This window comes from Cricetulus griseus, chromosome 2 (genome assembly GCF_003668045.3).
Source record: "Cricetulus griseus strain 17A/GY chromosome 2, alternate assembly CriGri-PICRH-1.0, whole genome shotgun sequence".
Taxonomy (NCBI): domain Eukaryota; kingdom Metazoa; phylum Chordata; class Mammalia; order Rodentia; family Cricetidae; genus Cricetulus; species Cricetulus griseus.
This window is the reverse complement of record NC_048595.1, coordinates 141,805,069-141,822,742: the sequence shown is the minus strand read 5'-3', so window position 1 is coordinate 141,822,742 and position 17,674 is coordinate 141,805,069. Positions and strand designations below refer to the sequence as shown.

Below are 17,674 nucleotides of genomic sequence, written 5' to 3'. Positions count from 1 at the left end.
CAAATGATTTATAAATCTTTTTTAAAATCTCAATTTCAAGAGGAGGGAGTTTGTTCCCATGGTGTATGAGTGACTTTATAGCAAAACATCACTGCAAGTTCCATCTTGGTAACTTCTTCGAGCTATGGCACTTTTGCTGGTTTCTGGTGTCCAATACTGACTTTATCCAGTCTTCATCCAGGCTTTAATAAGAAATAGAGTTAGGCATGCATTTTTAATATACATTTTAAAAATCCATTTTTTAATTGTATAAGGATGATGTGTGACTCAATATTTTCCACAAAATAAAATTAGTATTTCAAGAACAACTTTTATCTAGATATTTACACTGAGAAAAATAGTTGCCCAAATTTGGTAAAACACTCTATTCAAAATTTAAACCATAAACTCATATGAGGTTATGCTTCCCCCACTGTAGATGTCATTCCTGTGGTTCTCATATAATCATTGTGTTGGACAGAAGAGTGAAAAGCATTAAAAAATTTCTACTTGATATTTGATTTAATCTGTTGTTAGTCTTTACCACTCCTTTTGTTTCCCTCTACCTAAGTATTCTATTTAATACGTGAAACTTCTTTCTGGTGGGTTGTGCTAAATCTCAGCTTTTCATTTTCTCAGTAGCTTTGTGATCCATGCTAGTATGGATCTTGGTGATGAACCATCCAAAAAAATGACCTGCCCCTAGGCCATGAGTTGGTTGATTGCCAAACAGCAGTCAAATACAATTAACTATCAAAGATGGGAACACTCCATTATTCTAAGAGGTGGGACTGCAGCCATCTGGAAAAGCAAAAATGGTGATTGATCATCTGATCTAGTTAGCTTCTGGTTTGGTGAATAGTTCAATTTTGTTATAACATGTTGATATTTTGCTCTTTTAGTCATCTTGAGCTCTGATTCAATTGATTTTAGTTATCTCCAAGAAGAAAATAAAAAGAGGTCTTGCCCATTGCTTTATAAAATAATAAATTCTTGGTTTATTATATACCTCAACTTTTTTGTAGAATAACATGGAATAAAGAAAATAGTTAAATATTCTCCAAGAGAGAGTTTGAAAGTACCATATTACATCAAAATTATGTCAATTATCATATTTTAGATAAGCTGCCCTAAGCTTCTATGTCAAGCAATCTTTAGTGACAGATCATAATAAAATCATTCAGAACCTTTAAAAGATGTTTTTCAAGTACTCAGTCACTTACTCAGTGCACTAATAAGAATCTAAAAATCATATCAATTCTACTTTTTTATTCTAGAATGCACACTGAGATCATTACATAGGAACCATTGCCTACTTATGTTCACTGTTTCTTATTGTTTCTCCCAAGTTTTTTTTGTTTCTTTTTTTTGCTGTGTGTGTGTGTGTGTGTGTGTGTGTGTGTGTGTGTATGTGTGTGTGTTGCACATACACATATAAAGATCAGAGGTTTATGTTGGGTATCTCTCTCAATTGATCTCTGCCTTGTATGTTGAGGCAAAATCTCTCACTTTATCTCAGACCTTGCCAATTCACCTATTCTATCAAATATTCTCTCCAGATCCCATCTCCACCTTCCAATGCTGGGAAGACATGTACATGTTAAGTACTTAATCTACTGAGTCATCTCATTAGCCCTATTTTTCTTAGATTTTTAAGGATGAACAAAGATGACAGTAAACCTATGTACAAATCCAGAGATCAATAAGCATATCAAACAATAAAAAGATATACCACATGTATGGTGATCTTTTGAGAGGATATAAATTCATTTCTTCATTTTTTTTTTACCAGTATTCCATTATTGTTGAGTTTCCACCTTGTACTGAGAACAGATTTGACCATATGGACATAGCTCAAACAGACAGACTCCTCTTCACTTCATGGGGTTAATAGTTTGAGCATAAATATACGCACACCCATCAGATCAAGATTCCCATGGTGTTTAGTGTGACTGATCCAGGGACAGGAAAGTTAGGTGATGGAGCTATGTTCCTGCATGTGAGTATCGAGCAGGTATCTTTGAATCAGAAAATAGTAAGGGGAGTTACAGCCACTTTGCTTTCCACAGGAAGCCTGGATAGGTTTTTGTAGGTTTTAACAGTGTAAGTATTCACCTGAGTTTACTTTGGAAATCTATGGAAAAATTGCTGATAGTCACACTGATAGACAATTACTATTAGCATTTATTATCAGGGGTCATGTCTACCACACAACTTCAGTGTGACAATTATACATGAAGACAACAGTTTCCTGCCCCAATTACAATGAATCTATACAGCATTTGTGTTAAGTGACTAAGCCTGTTTCTCTTATGAAGGAAGTTTTTTTTACAGATAAAGGATCTTTTACCTGTAATATTATTGCATATTGCAATTCCCAGGAATCTAATTGTCAGGTAGATCTAGAAAAGTTGCTATTATCATTTGGTCTGCAGTTTGCTACAAGTTAATTACCATTTTAAATACTATAACAACAATAGGAAATTTCCTCATGAAATGACAGTTGCTCATCAATACCCTTATAAATGTGTATTTACACAATTAACTTTGCAATATATAGTCATGACTTTTGTTGTCTAAAGTGAAATGAACACATACTAATTTATAATTATTTTTTTCTCGATTCTTCTTTATATTAGAGTTGGATCACTATATGAATTTGATAAGTTTTTGTATGTAGATAGCTAATACTCTAATACATTTAATTTTATTTCAATATTGTTTACAAGACGTAATAGCTATGATTCTGTCAGAAATGAAACCTACTTTTGAGATAGGACTTATGTTTTAAAATACCAGCAGAAAGCAAGGCGGTGGTGTCACATGCCTTCAATCTCAGCAGAGACAGGAGGATCTCTGTGAATTCAATGCCAGCCTGGTTTACAGAGGGAGTTCTGGGACTGCTGTTATATGAGAAACTCTGTTTGGAACAATCAAAAAAAAAAAAAAAAAAACAGCAGGAGGACTGTACATTTCAAGCTGAAACATTCGGTTCTCTGACCTTGGGATGTTGCACAGATTAGGCCTTTTGCTTCAAAAAAGAAAGGAACCCAGAAGCAAATGCCTTTGCTTTGACTATCCTCTGCTCTGATATGCAAGGCGAGGTAGGAAAAGTGTCAGGTTACAGTGGGTCATTTGGGAGTATTTGAGGGGGTTGTCCTGTTGGGGCTGTTTAGCAGGAGTATCCTTGGATCTGATACTCTAAAAATTGAAGGGTCATTTGGAGAAAAATTACTTACAAATAAAACCAAGAGTCTCAGGATGCTTTCTTGGAATAGGTCTATTTCTCTGGAAGACAGCCAGCAGTTCAATAAAAACACATTGAGATGCTTTAAAGAGAGTGTTTTGTTTAATAGATACCATCACAAGTGAGTAACACACCATCCCCACTGGTGCTGCAGAGAATGGATGACTAATTTCTGATCCAGTACACCCAATTATCTTCTCAGGATTTATAGATACAGCCTCTTGGAGATTATAGGAAGTATGAAGTCAGAAGAGAAAAACCTTTACTTATGATGCACTAATTATTGCTCCATTAGACAAAAAGACTTTTGATAACAAAACAAATACTCATGAATACAGTTGAGATCATTGGGAATTTACATAAGGGCCCAGAAAGCAAGCTTCAAAAAAGAAATTAATATCTTCTTACAAACTTTCATAGAACTTTTTGAAAGTCAAATGAGAAAATGTGTAAATAACACTTTGTAAGTTGTAAGCAATATGTTTTTAAAGATACATATGTAAATTATTATATATTAATAGGAATTTATCATTTAGATTGCAAGAATTCTAAACTATCCAGAAAAACCAGATCTGTATGTTTTCCTCAATTGTGCTTCAACCAAAAATGTTTGAATTAACAAATCTTATAATGTTTGGTTACTTTATAAATATACATACACACACACACATATATATCCAATTTCAATTTATAATCTCCTTGTTTGTCCTTAAGTTATCTTTTTCAAGAGCATTGGGAATTTTTCTTTGAGATATCTGTCTGTAGTTATGTGTTCTTAGGTGTCTAAAACATATTTTACAGTGAACTGTCTCTTTCTAATAATTGTTTTAAGCTTTCGAATTCTCCAATAGAATTAAAGCAATTTAATTTGGTAAATTTGCCATATACCAAATAGTATAGCTAATAACACAAGGAGGCTATGTGAGGAGAAAGAACTGCCATCTTTTTCCTGGAAATATCATTATACTGTGATTGACATTACATCTTGGTGCTCTCTTGGTGTTTCCTTTTCAATCTCCTTGTCATCTCGATTGAACTTCATTATTCACATTATTTTCATCATCTCATGTTGCAGACTTTGAGGATGCTCTTATCAGTACTTCCCCCTCCTCTCTCCTTCCCTTAGCAAGACCCTAGCTTTCCTGCCTTCACTGTAGCTGCCTAATTGCCACTCCTGGCTGTCAGTACTCTGTCAATATATGGGCAACTTCTAGCCAGTGCTATGGAGTTTTACCCACAACTGATGGTTTGTTGATTGCCACCTACATTTCATCAATAAGCACCATGGATAAAAAAAAAATCCAGGTGTGTTTAGAATCTAACAGGTGAAGAAAAAGTCCAAGAAAATAGCTGCCAAAATACCTGAGCAAAGCAACTTATGGGAAGAAGGAATTATTTAAGCTCATAGAGAGTGCAGTCCATCCTGGCAGAAAAGAGCTGGCAGTGAGAACACCTCTACTTTTGGCTGTATAGGACCATGAGGTAAATGATCACAGTGAGTCTCCTGGTGCTTAGTTGGCATTCTCTTCTCTTTGGATTCAGTCCTGGGCCCTTGACTGTAGGATGATGTCGCTCACGTTCATGAGTTTCTTCCCTTCTTTCCTCTGTTGAAAGTCTCTTGAAAAACCTCCACAGACCTTCTCACATGTATGTCTCTTGGATGATTCCAAATCCTTGTTAATGATGATTATCCAGCACATAAGATAGTGTGTTTAGCATGTTGCTGAAAGGAAACACTGGGAATGACTGTTACCAGAGTAATAAATGTAAAAAGAAAATAAATCAGACTTTGTTTTTACATTTCTAAGAAATAATAACTATAAATATTTATATGACCCACCAAAATGTATTATACTTGATACTGCTAATTATTATGCATGTTGTAGTATCTGGTATAAAAGTGGCCATAGGGAAATACCCAGCTTAATAATACATCACTGCAGATGGATCCCATTAACTTTCACATGCTCAAAATACAGCAGCTAAGCACTATAACATTTATAGATTCATAATCTTTGTCATTTATTTCTCTCATTGCATGACTTGGTTTTGAAAACATCAACAAAATGGAGAGAACAGTGGAGCCTGTAGAATGCTACAAAGGTTCTCTGCTAGAATTGGTGAGATCCCATATATATACTGTCAAAATCACATAGTTTTAAAAGGTCATGCATTTTTGCACTTCTTAATGTAGAAAGGATAAAGTTGCTTTAAACTTTAGATAATTTCTCAGGAGGAACACTTGATGAAGTTGAGATTTGCTTGACATAATGACAAAGGAAACTCATCAACATGTTTTCATGAATGTTGTAGACGGATTTCTTGTTTGTATTTAGTTATACTAGTTGATTCTCTGTTTTCACAGACCAGCTGGGCACAATAAGTTTCTCACAACTTCAGTTATTTCTGCTTATGAAAGAGAGTTGTAAAATCTCCATTCTTGTGGATTTTCTTAAAAAAGAAAATGGTAAAATTTGGCTCAGTAGTAATCTAACTAGAAGCTTGGATGTAAGAGAAATATACTTTGAAGTTTATTTTATTGCTAATTTATATTCCCATGTGCAGAGGGCAATTGTTATATCAGGACTGACTTACCCATTTTCACTGCTGCTGGTTTTATGCAAATTTATTCCCTGTCTTGATCACCCTTTTGTTCTTTGTTGGCAATTCTCTGTACCTAATACTGTTGGCTAGCTGTGGGGTTATATCATTACCTGGAAGCCATTTCTTCCTGCCTGTTCGGTAAGCAGAGCTTTATCATTATTCCAAGTTCCTGAGCTGCTTCTTCACAATAGGTTCCAGACTGAGGTTAATTAACAACTCTGTTAAGGCCTTCTGGAGATCAAGGTGTTTGAATACAGCTTGCTGGGACATGATTTCTTAAAGGGTGAGGAATAATACCAAATTTTTGGGCACCATCTTGGAGGACACTTTTTAGTCTTGTAAAATTTTTAAGTCAAGGAAGCTCAACATAGAAAGTCATGAGCTGTCATAAAATCCTATTCCGGATATAGCTGCTCAGAATAGCCAAGGCACTTGGTAACCTAAAAGACAAGTTAATAGTAATTCCACCTCATTTAGTTGTGTTTAAGGTCCTTGAGAGTTATGCTTAATAGTCCATAAAAATTATACCTTGAGACACTACTTAAATACACAGTTTTTCCAGAAAGTCAATTAAAAAATCATTATGAACATTATTTAAGTCCCACATAGACTTGATTACACAAAATTTTAGATGACTCAAAAGTCCTCAATGCCAATACCATAGACATTCAGTACTATTGATTGTTGGGTCTACAGTTGTGTTTTTGTGATTTGCATAATAAATATTTAATTAATTTAAATTAAAATATCACCATATTATGTGCATGGGTTAACATATATTTTGAGTAAGATATATTCTTCTATAATACCTAGTTGTAGGATATAATTCTGGCAGAAATCAGCTTTCCATGGCATGGGACCAAATCTGACGGTCAGTTGGAAATGTAATGTAATGTAATGATGTCAGTGCTCCTATGGTAGGAATGCAGGTCAGTGGATTAAAAGTGTCAGAATTTATGCTTTCATAAAATGGGGATGGACAAATTAGTTGTGTTTGTTGCATTTCTAATCATTACACTTTAGGCACTGTATACCTGGTATGCTATTTAATCTGCAAAATAAAGCAACCCGAAGAATTACTACAACTTAGAAACAAGATGAGAGAATTGAAAGCAGTAATCATGTCAGAAGTTTTGTACATAAATAGGAAGGAAAGAAGAAAATGGTTAAAGTTGTATAGATAATGTCACAATATTTTTAGGAATTGCATTAAACAATGCTAAAGAGAACAGGTTGAGCATTTTTCATTTTAAATCAACAGATGCCAAATGTTTTCCACAGGTAATTGAGCTTTTTGCTAAGAAATGGTCTTTAATGTTATAATGCCTGGCTGTAGCAAATATTTTATTTTCTTTTCCCCTGTTTTAACATGATTTCCCAGTAGGTGGTTTCTGAAACCCTTATCAGATCAAAACATGCATGAGACTATCACATGAATTAGAAATTATTCCAAAAGTTACCATGACTTTGAAATGATCTCTTTCATGACATATGGACATTGCTTTAATTATTATGTCACATGGAACTCAAATACATGATAGCATTTTTTTTGAGGACATACTAAATTTTAGTTTTTCTCAAAAAGTAAAAGCATAATCATAGGCATATGCTTTCAGTTATTTCTTGAAAAGTAAAAGAAAACCATAGGCATAAGCTATCAACAGTGCTGAATGTCTATGGTATTGGCATTCAATCAACAACCCTTAAGATGGGCAGACATTAAAATCACCTATGGAGTTAAAATAATAACAAAGGCATTAAGTATTTTCTATATAGAATAGGGCCTAGCAAGTGCTACCAAGAAAAATATTGTGAGAGAAATTGATGTATTATAGTGATTTATTAGAATAGTCTGTAACAATTACTCAAAACGTTCCTTTTAAAATACAAGACATTTTTATTATTTTCTAAATATTTAGAAAAGAATAATTCATTATCTTAAAATAATTAAACTTATTTTTTCTCAGGATACTTTGTAATATCATTTTCATAGTTTTGATACAGATAATTAAAATGTAGCAGAAGATAACTTGTTACACTAGCCAGTTTCATTCTGTATCTCTCATATGGGTGTGTGTGGGGGGGGGTGGGGGGGTGGGTGGGTGGGTGTGTGTGTGAGTATACACCAACATGGAAATGGTGACATGAGAGTAGTTGTCAGAATGTCCTAGCTTACATCCCAGCTTTGTCACAAGGTGGGTAACAGCAACATCTTAACTTCAGTGTTTGGGCTTTCTTTCCACTAAAGTGGTAATTCCACAAGGTGATGTAAGGTATCGCACCAATGTGCACTTTTCATTGCATTTGACCCTCTCCATTCACTCTCCTTGACTTTTGAGTAACACTGTGTTAACATTTCCTAGCTGTAACATATTGCTTAGGTAAAGTAGTTTGTTTTTCTTCAAAGTTGCTTCAATAAATGGGAAGAAAACACAGTGTGGGTCCTTTGGCTTGGTAGTCTTCTCTTCCATTCATGTTTTCCTGTTACACTGCACACTTACAATGCTACTGGGTAAAGTAAAAATTTAGATAAAGATAAGTTTTGGAGATTCTGCAAATGTATTAAAAGAAGAATATGATCAAAATCTCTTGAATGTGTACATACAAGTTGTATATTGCTGCCTGTCTTAATCTTACCAAAAAATCTGACAGTAAAAGTCACACCATTTTACAAAGAAATTGTGTCTTTAAAAAGTTAGTAAACTTCTGAAAGATAAATAGCTGGTGAGTGGGGTCCAAAGAGTAAGCCCTTTCAGCTTGGAAAACATGTTCCCCTGCCAAAAAATGCATTATGTCACCTATCATTAGAGTTGTGTTTCTTTTCTAAATACAGGCACATGGGTAGTTATTATCCTCTTTCTGGAATTTGTGAAGATGGATTGAACATCATTCTGTGTTGAATAATTATTGGAATAACTAAGGCATGCTTGGTGGTTTGAATAAGAATGGCCCCCAAAAGCTTAGTCACCAGGGAGTGGAAATATTTGAAAGGATTAAGAAGTGTGGCCTTGTTGGAGGAAGTTTGTCATAAGGGTGGAGTTTGAGGTTTCAAAATTCCCAAGTCAGGTTCAGTGGCTCTTTCTTCCTGCTGCTTTAGGATTCAGGTCTAGAAGTCTCAGCTTTTATGTCTGCCTGTGTATAGCAATTACTACCTTCCATGTACATAATAGACAGCCCCTCTGAAACTGTAAGCAAACCCCAATTAAATGTTTTCTTGTATAAGAATTGCTGTGGTCATGGTGTTTTTTCACAGCAATAGAACACTAAGACTGAGGGGATGCAAAGAGCTGTTCAAAATACAGAGGATGCTAGTCATCACCAGAGAGACTCAGAAAAGTACCTTTTGCTTTGTAGGAGAACAAAATTTTTCGGGTTGTAGTAGTTACAAGTCTTTTCTGTGGAAGTAACATGCACATAGGACTTAAGAAATTAGTAGGATGTGAGCATGCACATGTCAGTAATGTGGGAAAAGCCATAAGAGCAAGACTTGGAACAAGGACGCATGATAAATGAATGATCTGCATCCATTGGACAAAGAGAGCACAGAGTGAACACTAATCAAATAATGATTAGTTAGTCTGTGCCTTCATGAAGCTTAAAGATGTGTAGAGAAAATAGACATTTATTAATCAAAAAGGCTGCTATGTAATTATTGATGAGAAACACATTCCAAAAGACTATATACAATAAGGAAAGAAACTGGTCAGATTTCATAAGTAAAGAAAAACTCTAAGTTAAAATATTTGAGTTTATGACATAAATATGATTAAGAGATACAAAAATGAGAATGAAAATATTCAATGCTAAGGGAATCCTGAAATATCTACTTTCAATGAATTTCATCCTTGGGAGAGCTGATGTTATAAGGTTTGGAGTAAAATGAACAGGTGAGAAAAAGGAAGGATCTAATGCTGCACTTCGGTAGAAGCCATCATCATGCAGGGTCTTTAGATAAGAGAACAATGAACTTAGCCTCCAAAACTGAAATATTTTGAAAGTCAAGGGGAATGGGTATCAAATGGTCACTCCAGCTGGATGTAGTTATGATAAAGTTTGCAGGACTTATCAGAAGAGGAAAGGGAAGCAATGGAAAAGTATTTAGTGAGAATATTAATTGATCAGATTATCATTATCAAGTAACATCTTTCATCACCATACCTACCCTTCCTTTTTTGTTTGTTTGTTTGTTTTTCGAGACAGGGTTTCTCTGTGGCTTTGGAGCCTGTCCTGGAGTTCACAATGTAAACCAGACTGGCCTCGAACTCACAGAGATCCACTTGCCTCTGCCTCCTGAGTGCTGGGATTAAAGGCATGAGCCACCAATGCCCAGCCATACCTACCCTTCTTGACCTCTTTTTCTTATGTTGTAATTCTTGACACCTCCTTAAAAATAATTTTTATTTTAAATAGTGTGTGTGTGTGTGTGTGTGTGTGCGTGTGTGTGCGTGTGTGTGTGTGGTGTTGGGGGAGATATGTACAGGTGAGTGCTGGGGTTTGAGGAGGCTGGAGGGATGTGATACCCCCATAGCTGGAGTTACAAGCAAATATTGGCCTCCTGATGTGAACACTGGACACTGAACCTGTGTTATTTGCAAGAGCAGTGGACCTCTTCTCTAATGGCAGAGCAGATTCCCCAGATCTTGCTACTTCAATGGGTTATGTGTACATTGTTTTGAGTGTTTGTTTCTTCTCCTCTTCATGAACTGATGCTTGCTCCTGAATTGGAATATTGTTTGAATCACTAGTATCATTGTAGCTCTTAGAAAAGAACTTAGCACACAAATATGTCCTAGAAATTGTTGAAGGAATGAATCAGTTTCCTTTTCAATAAGTTATATTTTATTTTTGAAATGTTAATACTATGACATAATTTCTCCTTTCCTTTTCCTTCCTCCCATCCCTCCCACATTCCCTTCCTTGCTCTCCTTCAAATCCATGACTCTTTCCCATTAGTTGTTGTTACATATATGCAGGATGTGTATATACATATATAGTTCTAAATATAACACACTCAGCCATATAATGTTACTCATATATGTGCTTTCAGGGATGCTAGTTTGGTACTAAAAAACCAATTCTTTTACTCTTCCTTGGAGAAGACTTTCTCTGCTACTCCCAGCATTCTTTAGTTGCTTGTAGTTCTTTGTTAGGGTTGAGGCCTTGTGCTGGGTCTTCCCTGTCCATTTTGGAATATCTTTTGTTGTTGTCCTTTTCAGTTCATATTTGTACAGTCATGTTAATGAGGCTTTGTAGGTATAGCTCTGATGTTATTAGGAGACATAAACTCAGAACAAACTCCCTGGTCTTCTTTTACACTTCTTCTACATTGTTCTCTGAGCCTTAGGTGTAGCAGTGTTTAATCCACTGGGATAGGGCTCATCTCTGCATTTCAGCTATTTTTCGTTTTCTATAATTGTCTTTCTGCTTTATCAAGAAATTTTCTTGATAAAGAATGAGGACTGCACTTACTGTTAATAAATTATTATTGTTACATTAGTTGACCAAAAGGAATGGTAGTCTTCAGAGAAAGTGATAAAATGCAGACAAATATGTAAAAGACAAAATGGTTACAAGTCTTATTTAGGATTTAATGACACTTTATATTTAAATTGTAAGAAAAACCTAGCACTAAAGATTATTTTCAGATTTCTGGCATGAGTCACTAGTGGCACATGCCAGTAGGATTTGCTGATAGGTGACTGAAAGCTTTAATGTCATAGTTTAATTAAAAAGAAGACATTGCCTCACAGCACTAGGGTGGCAGAGGCAGGAGGATCTCAGTGAGTTCAAGACCAGCCTGTACAAAGTGAGTTTTAGCACAGTCAGAGCTAAACACTGAAATCTTGGAGAGAGAGAGAGAGAGAGAGAGAGAGAGAGAGAGAGAGAGAGAGAGAGAGATTTAGTTTGGTTCCATCTTTCATTCACCATGACCTTGATCTTGATCAAGGTGCTTAACTTTTAGCATGTTTCATTCTTCTATACCTAAAATGGTAGTCAGCGGTATGACTCCATCATAGGGTGTATTATTGGACAGTGTTTCATACATTAGAATTATTCCATAAATCTTGGATATTGGAAGAAGAATGGAAGACCAGTAGGAACACAATCAACCCACTCTTACAGTTGCTGAATTTGGATCTAAAGATGGAAATTGTCTTATGTATATGATTGACTTCACAAAAAAAGTTTGCATGCTAAACTCTAGAAGATTCAACATATAATTAATAGTGGATAAGGAAGACAAAAAAAAAGATCAAGAAAATCATGGGTAAATTTGGGGCTGAAAGAGATATGGTGGTTAACTGTCTTGATACTTCTTTGGCTTGAAGGAAAACAGAGGCAAGCCTGCTTTCCCATTCAGGCAGCACATCTTGGCCACAGATGCTGAACCACAAAGGCAGATTCATCCTACTCCCAGTTAGCATCTATCTGTGACACCCTGAGGTATTTACTTAGTTCCAAATCCCATTTCAGCCACATTTATATCTTCTCTGGCCTTTGCTTAAAGCATTTGACACATTTAAAATGTGTCAAATATGACATAGTTTCTCTTCCTGTAGATCCATCACATGCTAGTTTATCTGCCTTGATTGTCCTTCAGTCTGTTGATGAGGCTCATTCTGAGAAGACCTGGAAGAACAGGTACTAGTGTATCCATCTTTCTGAGGATGGGATACCAAGAAACATTTTCTTCTACCCTGCTGAACTGTGTTTTTTCCAAGAGAAACCTTGCTACACTAGTTCAAATTTGTTTTCTGACTTGTTGCCATAGAGTATAAGCATCCAAAGGGAATGTTGTGTGTACACAATGCTATGTTATTGAAGGATGAGGAAAAAGTATATCCCTCTAACTTCTCCCAACCTCACACAAGCAGTTCACATTCACTCAGACATTCGGAAAATAACTTCACACAAGGGAACTAAAGCTCAGAACACAGCACATTAAGATTATAATTAGATATATTCAAACCAAATTCAGGTAAGTGGAGGTACAAGAATTTATTTATCACTAGAGTTTTGGAGTGATTTAAAATGTTACAGAATCATTAAAGGACTCTATAAGTAAGATCTTTTTGTATAATCTTATTTACCAGCTTTGTTTAGCTCTGACCTGAAGATTCTGTATAATCATGTTTTTAACCAACTTTCTTTAGCTCTGACTAGAAGATTAACCTATCATGTATATCTTTAAGTTCTTAAGCCCTTACTCTCTTCTCATAGTCTGAGAGGTGTTTTATGGTTAAAAAACAAGTTCTTGGACTCATGGTGTACTTTGTGGTGTTAGCCCAAAGATTGTTCACCCAAAGACGAAGAAGGAAACATTTAAATCCTCCACTTAACTATAGGAGATGAGCATCACTTTAGTATTAGACATTGGTAATGACTTCTTTGTTACTCCAGAAATCATGGACTGTTTTAAGAGAAACAAATCATTGCATTTGATTTACAAATTTATTTTATCTGCACTTACAGATTTACATCTCTTACTGTGGTTTAAAAATGGCACCTAGAGCTTTTTTTTTTTTTATTGAGGATGGGAGGAAAAACATATTTCTCTGGTCAGCTACATCATTTGATTTATAAAGTAGAAGAGGTTAAAAATTATCTGCAAGACAGTGAAGCATTAGCCTTTCTGGAAAAGCAAGAATATTCTACTTCCTTCTTGACCAGACTGAATGAAATCATTCACTGTTAGAGCCTCATTCAAATTCTAGAAGTGGAAGTTGATCATCTGAGAATCATCAGATAATGATAGGCATTGCCATCACAACAATGACTACCTATTATGGTATTCAGGGCCTTTGATGCATCACTCATGCCTCTGGTAACATGTCTCTGATGTCAGGTCTTGGCAGGTAACTATGAGAACACTGGAGAAGAAGATTTTAAATGATATCATATGTTCAGCAAGAAGGAATGAGTGTATGAATCTGTTAATTGCATTTTCCCCAAATTGTAAATTTTTTCCTATAAATTACATTCACATTTCAAAATATTTGTAGTTAAGGTGAAATATTAATTCTAGCCATACTGGTACAAAGAAAGGCACCTCTCTTACTCAGGTTCCTCTACTTGATAGTTTCTAAATTTTGAGATTACTATTCAATTTCATTCTTGCTTCTGAGTCTTGACCAAATTGTCTTGCTTTTGTGATTTTTCTGTGAATTGGAAATAATAAATGACATAAAAAAAAACAAAGAGCTAGGATCTAGGGAAATATATACATGCTCCTCTCATAACCGTGAGCACCTGAGTTTTATCCGATGAAACCTGAAAACATGCTGGGTGCTTTGATATGTTCCTGTAATCGAAGCACGAAGGAGGCTGAGACAGAATGATTCTTGGGACTGACTGGCACTCAGTGTAGCCTAAATGGTGGGCTCCAGGCCAGTGAAAGACACCATATAAAAAGTGATCACATTTGAGGCTAAAAATTGAGACATTGTCCTCTGGCCTCCATATGCTGATCACAAACATGCACCCACACAGACATGAACACACACACACACACACACCACATTAAAAAGTACTTACTTTGAAGCAAACTGGCTCAAACTGTGAGTGTATTTTCGTATCAATAGTACAAATTTAAATAATTGATTTTTGTAACAAAAACCATGTAAATACATAAATGTAGTGTAACACTTATTGAGTTCCTTGCTGCAATTTAGAAATTTGAGATTTTTCCTATAAGACATAGATAGGCTTTCATGTCCACAGCTTTACCAAATCCCAGATTGAGACACTCCGAAAAAAATAATTGAGCCTGTGCTAAGTATTCCCAGACTTTTTCTTGTTATTACTTCCAAATAACATAGTATAGCATATAGTTGCATTGGATTATGTCTCATAAGTGATCTTCAGATTATGTAGTGTAAGACCCCTGGAAAGCTCAGGCCTCCGGGATCTCAGCCCAGGTCCTCGGTCACCCCAATCACCAGGCAGATTCAAAAGCTTGATGCAAACTGCATGAAGCTTTATTGTTGTTTAACGAGCTAACCCCATGTTAGCTCAGGTCTTTCATCCACCTGCCATGGCTAGAAAAGACAGCTCAAACCATCTGCATAGAGATCTTATAGGGCAGCGTAAGGGGAGTGTCTAGGGGTACGCACAGGTTCAGGATTGGTGTGCCTCCAGGCTTGGAGGGCTTGCCCTGTGTTGATTGGTCAACTGGTTGTTATGGCCCATAGGCCCTCCCAGGGTGGTTGCTATGCTCTGTGCGTCATTGCTGTGTGCTTGTCCGTAAAGCACACCCAGAGCCATAAAGCATAGCACCACCAGCTAACTTCTGATTGGTTCCTTGCCACGAGGCAGGCACCTAACCTCTTAGTGACTAAGGCAAGGTCAGACAAGCACATGTTCAGCTGTTATGGCTGCCGAAATGGGGAGCTGGTCCCTTCAGTAGTATGTTATAAATGCATCTTACATAAGGCACCTGTGTGACTATGGGTTTCACTATTCCAGGGATCCCCAGAACCCCAAAACAATAGTTTTATTTTAAAGATACATGAACTATATTAACAAATTATTTAAAATTTTTGTTTTTGTATCTATAAAACATTGTCAGTTATCACGGTGAACACTTTTATTGGGTACAAGGATATTTGACCAACTTCAGAGATAGCAGTCAAAAATACAGTATTTCCAGCTAGAAGTCTGCCTTTGGATGCAGTAAATAATTTGGAGCATAATTAGATTTTCATAGATGCCAAGGTCACAGGCCCTAAGAACATGAATGGGTCTGCTGAATAAATAATGATGTGAAAAGTGTGAAGATAGTTATGTTTAAAGGCAGAAAGCCATGCAAAACTCCAGTGGCTTGGTCACTTCCTAAGTAAATTTATTAACACTACTGTGCTCAAACAGCTAATGAGAAAGATTTTTTTAAAGACTCAGGTTGTGTAAGTGCTTTGTACCTAGAACTGATGGAAGTAATTGGTCAACTGCTTAATCAAGTCCCACTTGGAACTGAATGGGAAATGGAGGAGAGAAAATGTAGGCTGGGCGAGTAACCCAACAAGTCGGCAGAGCTCTCTTTACAGAAAGAAACAAAGATAGCAGTAATTAATGACCTTGACTCGGTGCCAAAAAAGCTTTCTTCTGACAACTCCAACTTAATTAAAACTTAAGACATTTCAATGGCCTCAGAAAGCCCCCGATGGGGTGGACTCTTGCAGACTCCTGAGAAAATTTTGTAAATTAAAGGAAAAGATGTGTGTTGCCGCTAGTGCCATGGCTCTAATCCCTGACAGTCAAAGAATCTATTTAACCCAGGCCTTTTCTTTTAACCATCTCACACCTGCAGGCTTCCTGGCACTTCCTCTGCTCAGCAAAGGCAGTTTTTGTGTTTTACGGAAGATCAGATAATAGGGGTCTTGCTGTTCCTTTTGTTTTTGTGCATTGTTCATTAGCCTGTGAGTGTTGCAGACACTCTTGCTATGCTTGGCTTGCTTGGGAGTAAGGTCTGAAAGCCTCTGGTGGGGACAACACAGGGTGAAGATGGGTTGGTGGAAAAAGTAAAGTTTTTTGTTTTTTGGCTTTTTTTTTTTATGTGAGTGTCTCTCCCCCCCCCCCCCCCCCCCACGCTCCATATGTGAAAGTGGCTCAAATTAAACTCACAGTTGATGGGGCAGCCTGAATGGTGTGACCCGCTGTTTTTAACACAGAGGAATGACAAGAAATGAGGTTCTGTGCTAGACATTGTGTATTTGAGACACAAGGAAATGTGTTGTTAAACAGCTCTTGCTCCTTTTATCAGTACCACTTTTAATTCCCTTGAATCAACAAGCAGAAGTATTCTCATCAGGTATGGAAAATGGTGTGCTATGCTATCAGGAAAATGGGGTGATGATCTATTTATTAATAAATTGATCCCAAACTGAAATCTTGAGAAATAACATTAGTTGACTCCCAATTGATGAGAATGTTACCCAGTTTACATGTTGAGAAAAAACAGCTTAATTTCCCCTGATTCTGCCCTGGAGAGTGTTTGGTGTGTTATAAGCACAAACAGTACCCCCATCAGTTCAGGAGGATAACTCTGTCTCACACACACTCCAGTGTCCTGTAGCCTCTTAGACACCATGGCCGGTTCCTGAAGCGTCTTCCATTTTGGATCTGAGGTGTGGTTGGTGTGTTTGAAGGATACAGCTGTGTTTCTTCCAGGGTCCTTCTAGGTTCAGCTGTCTTTCTATGTGTCCCTTCCAAAGAAAGCAAAACTTGTCTCCAGGTACTGCAAGGTCTTTGTTTGCTGAGGGTAGCTGGGATTTGTTCATTTGTTTAAATATTTGTTTTTTGGGGGGTGACAAGCTGGAATTTATCTGAGCTAGTCTGAGCATCTCTTTCGGGGAGCAAGAGGAATCAGAACCTAAACTTACAAAAATGCAAAAAATGACATGTTAGAGCAGAGTATCGTGTATGACGTCATTTGAAGTTCCGAAGGGCTCAGCAGCTAGCTGCTCTCTGTTGATTAACCACTTTCAAATGCTAAAAACAAAGCAGTTGGAGAAGGAAGGCAGACATCAACATGTTGGATCCTAAATTGGAAGCTGTGTTTGTTTGTCCCAGCTTCAGAATTCTATTCCTTATCTAGCTAATCTAACAACAAAGAGGTGCCATCTGTGCCCATTGGTGCACTTTAATGGAAGCATGTAACATATTTTGGTGACTTACTAGAACTCACACAGTTTATGTTGAGTCGCGCTATTAACATTTTCTCCTCTGTGTTGCTATTCTTATTTGGAAGGATGGGCTGTTTGAGTGGAAGTGAACCACCCCAATTAAAATGGGGGGATTTTTTTTTTTAAATAAACTACTGTAACAGAATATGTTTGGGAGTTGTAA

General features: G+C 36.5%; 1 protein-coding gene across 5 annotated transcripts in view; it reads left to right on the top strand.

Annotated features, from left to right (window-relative positions):
• The window catches only part of Zfhx4 (zinc finger homeobox 4), a 177,023-nt gene that overhangs the window by 72,646 nt on the left and 86,703 nt on the right, over positions 1-17,674 (top strand). The window lies entirely within an intron of this gene.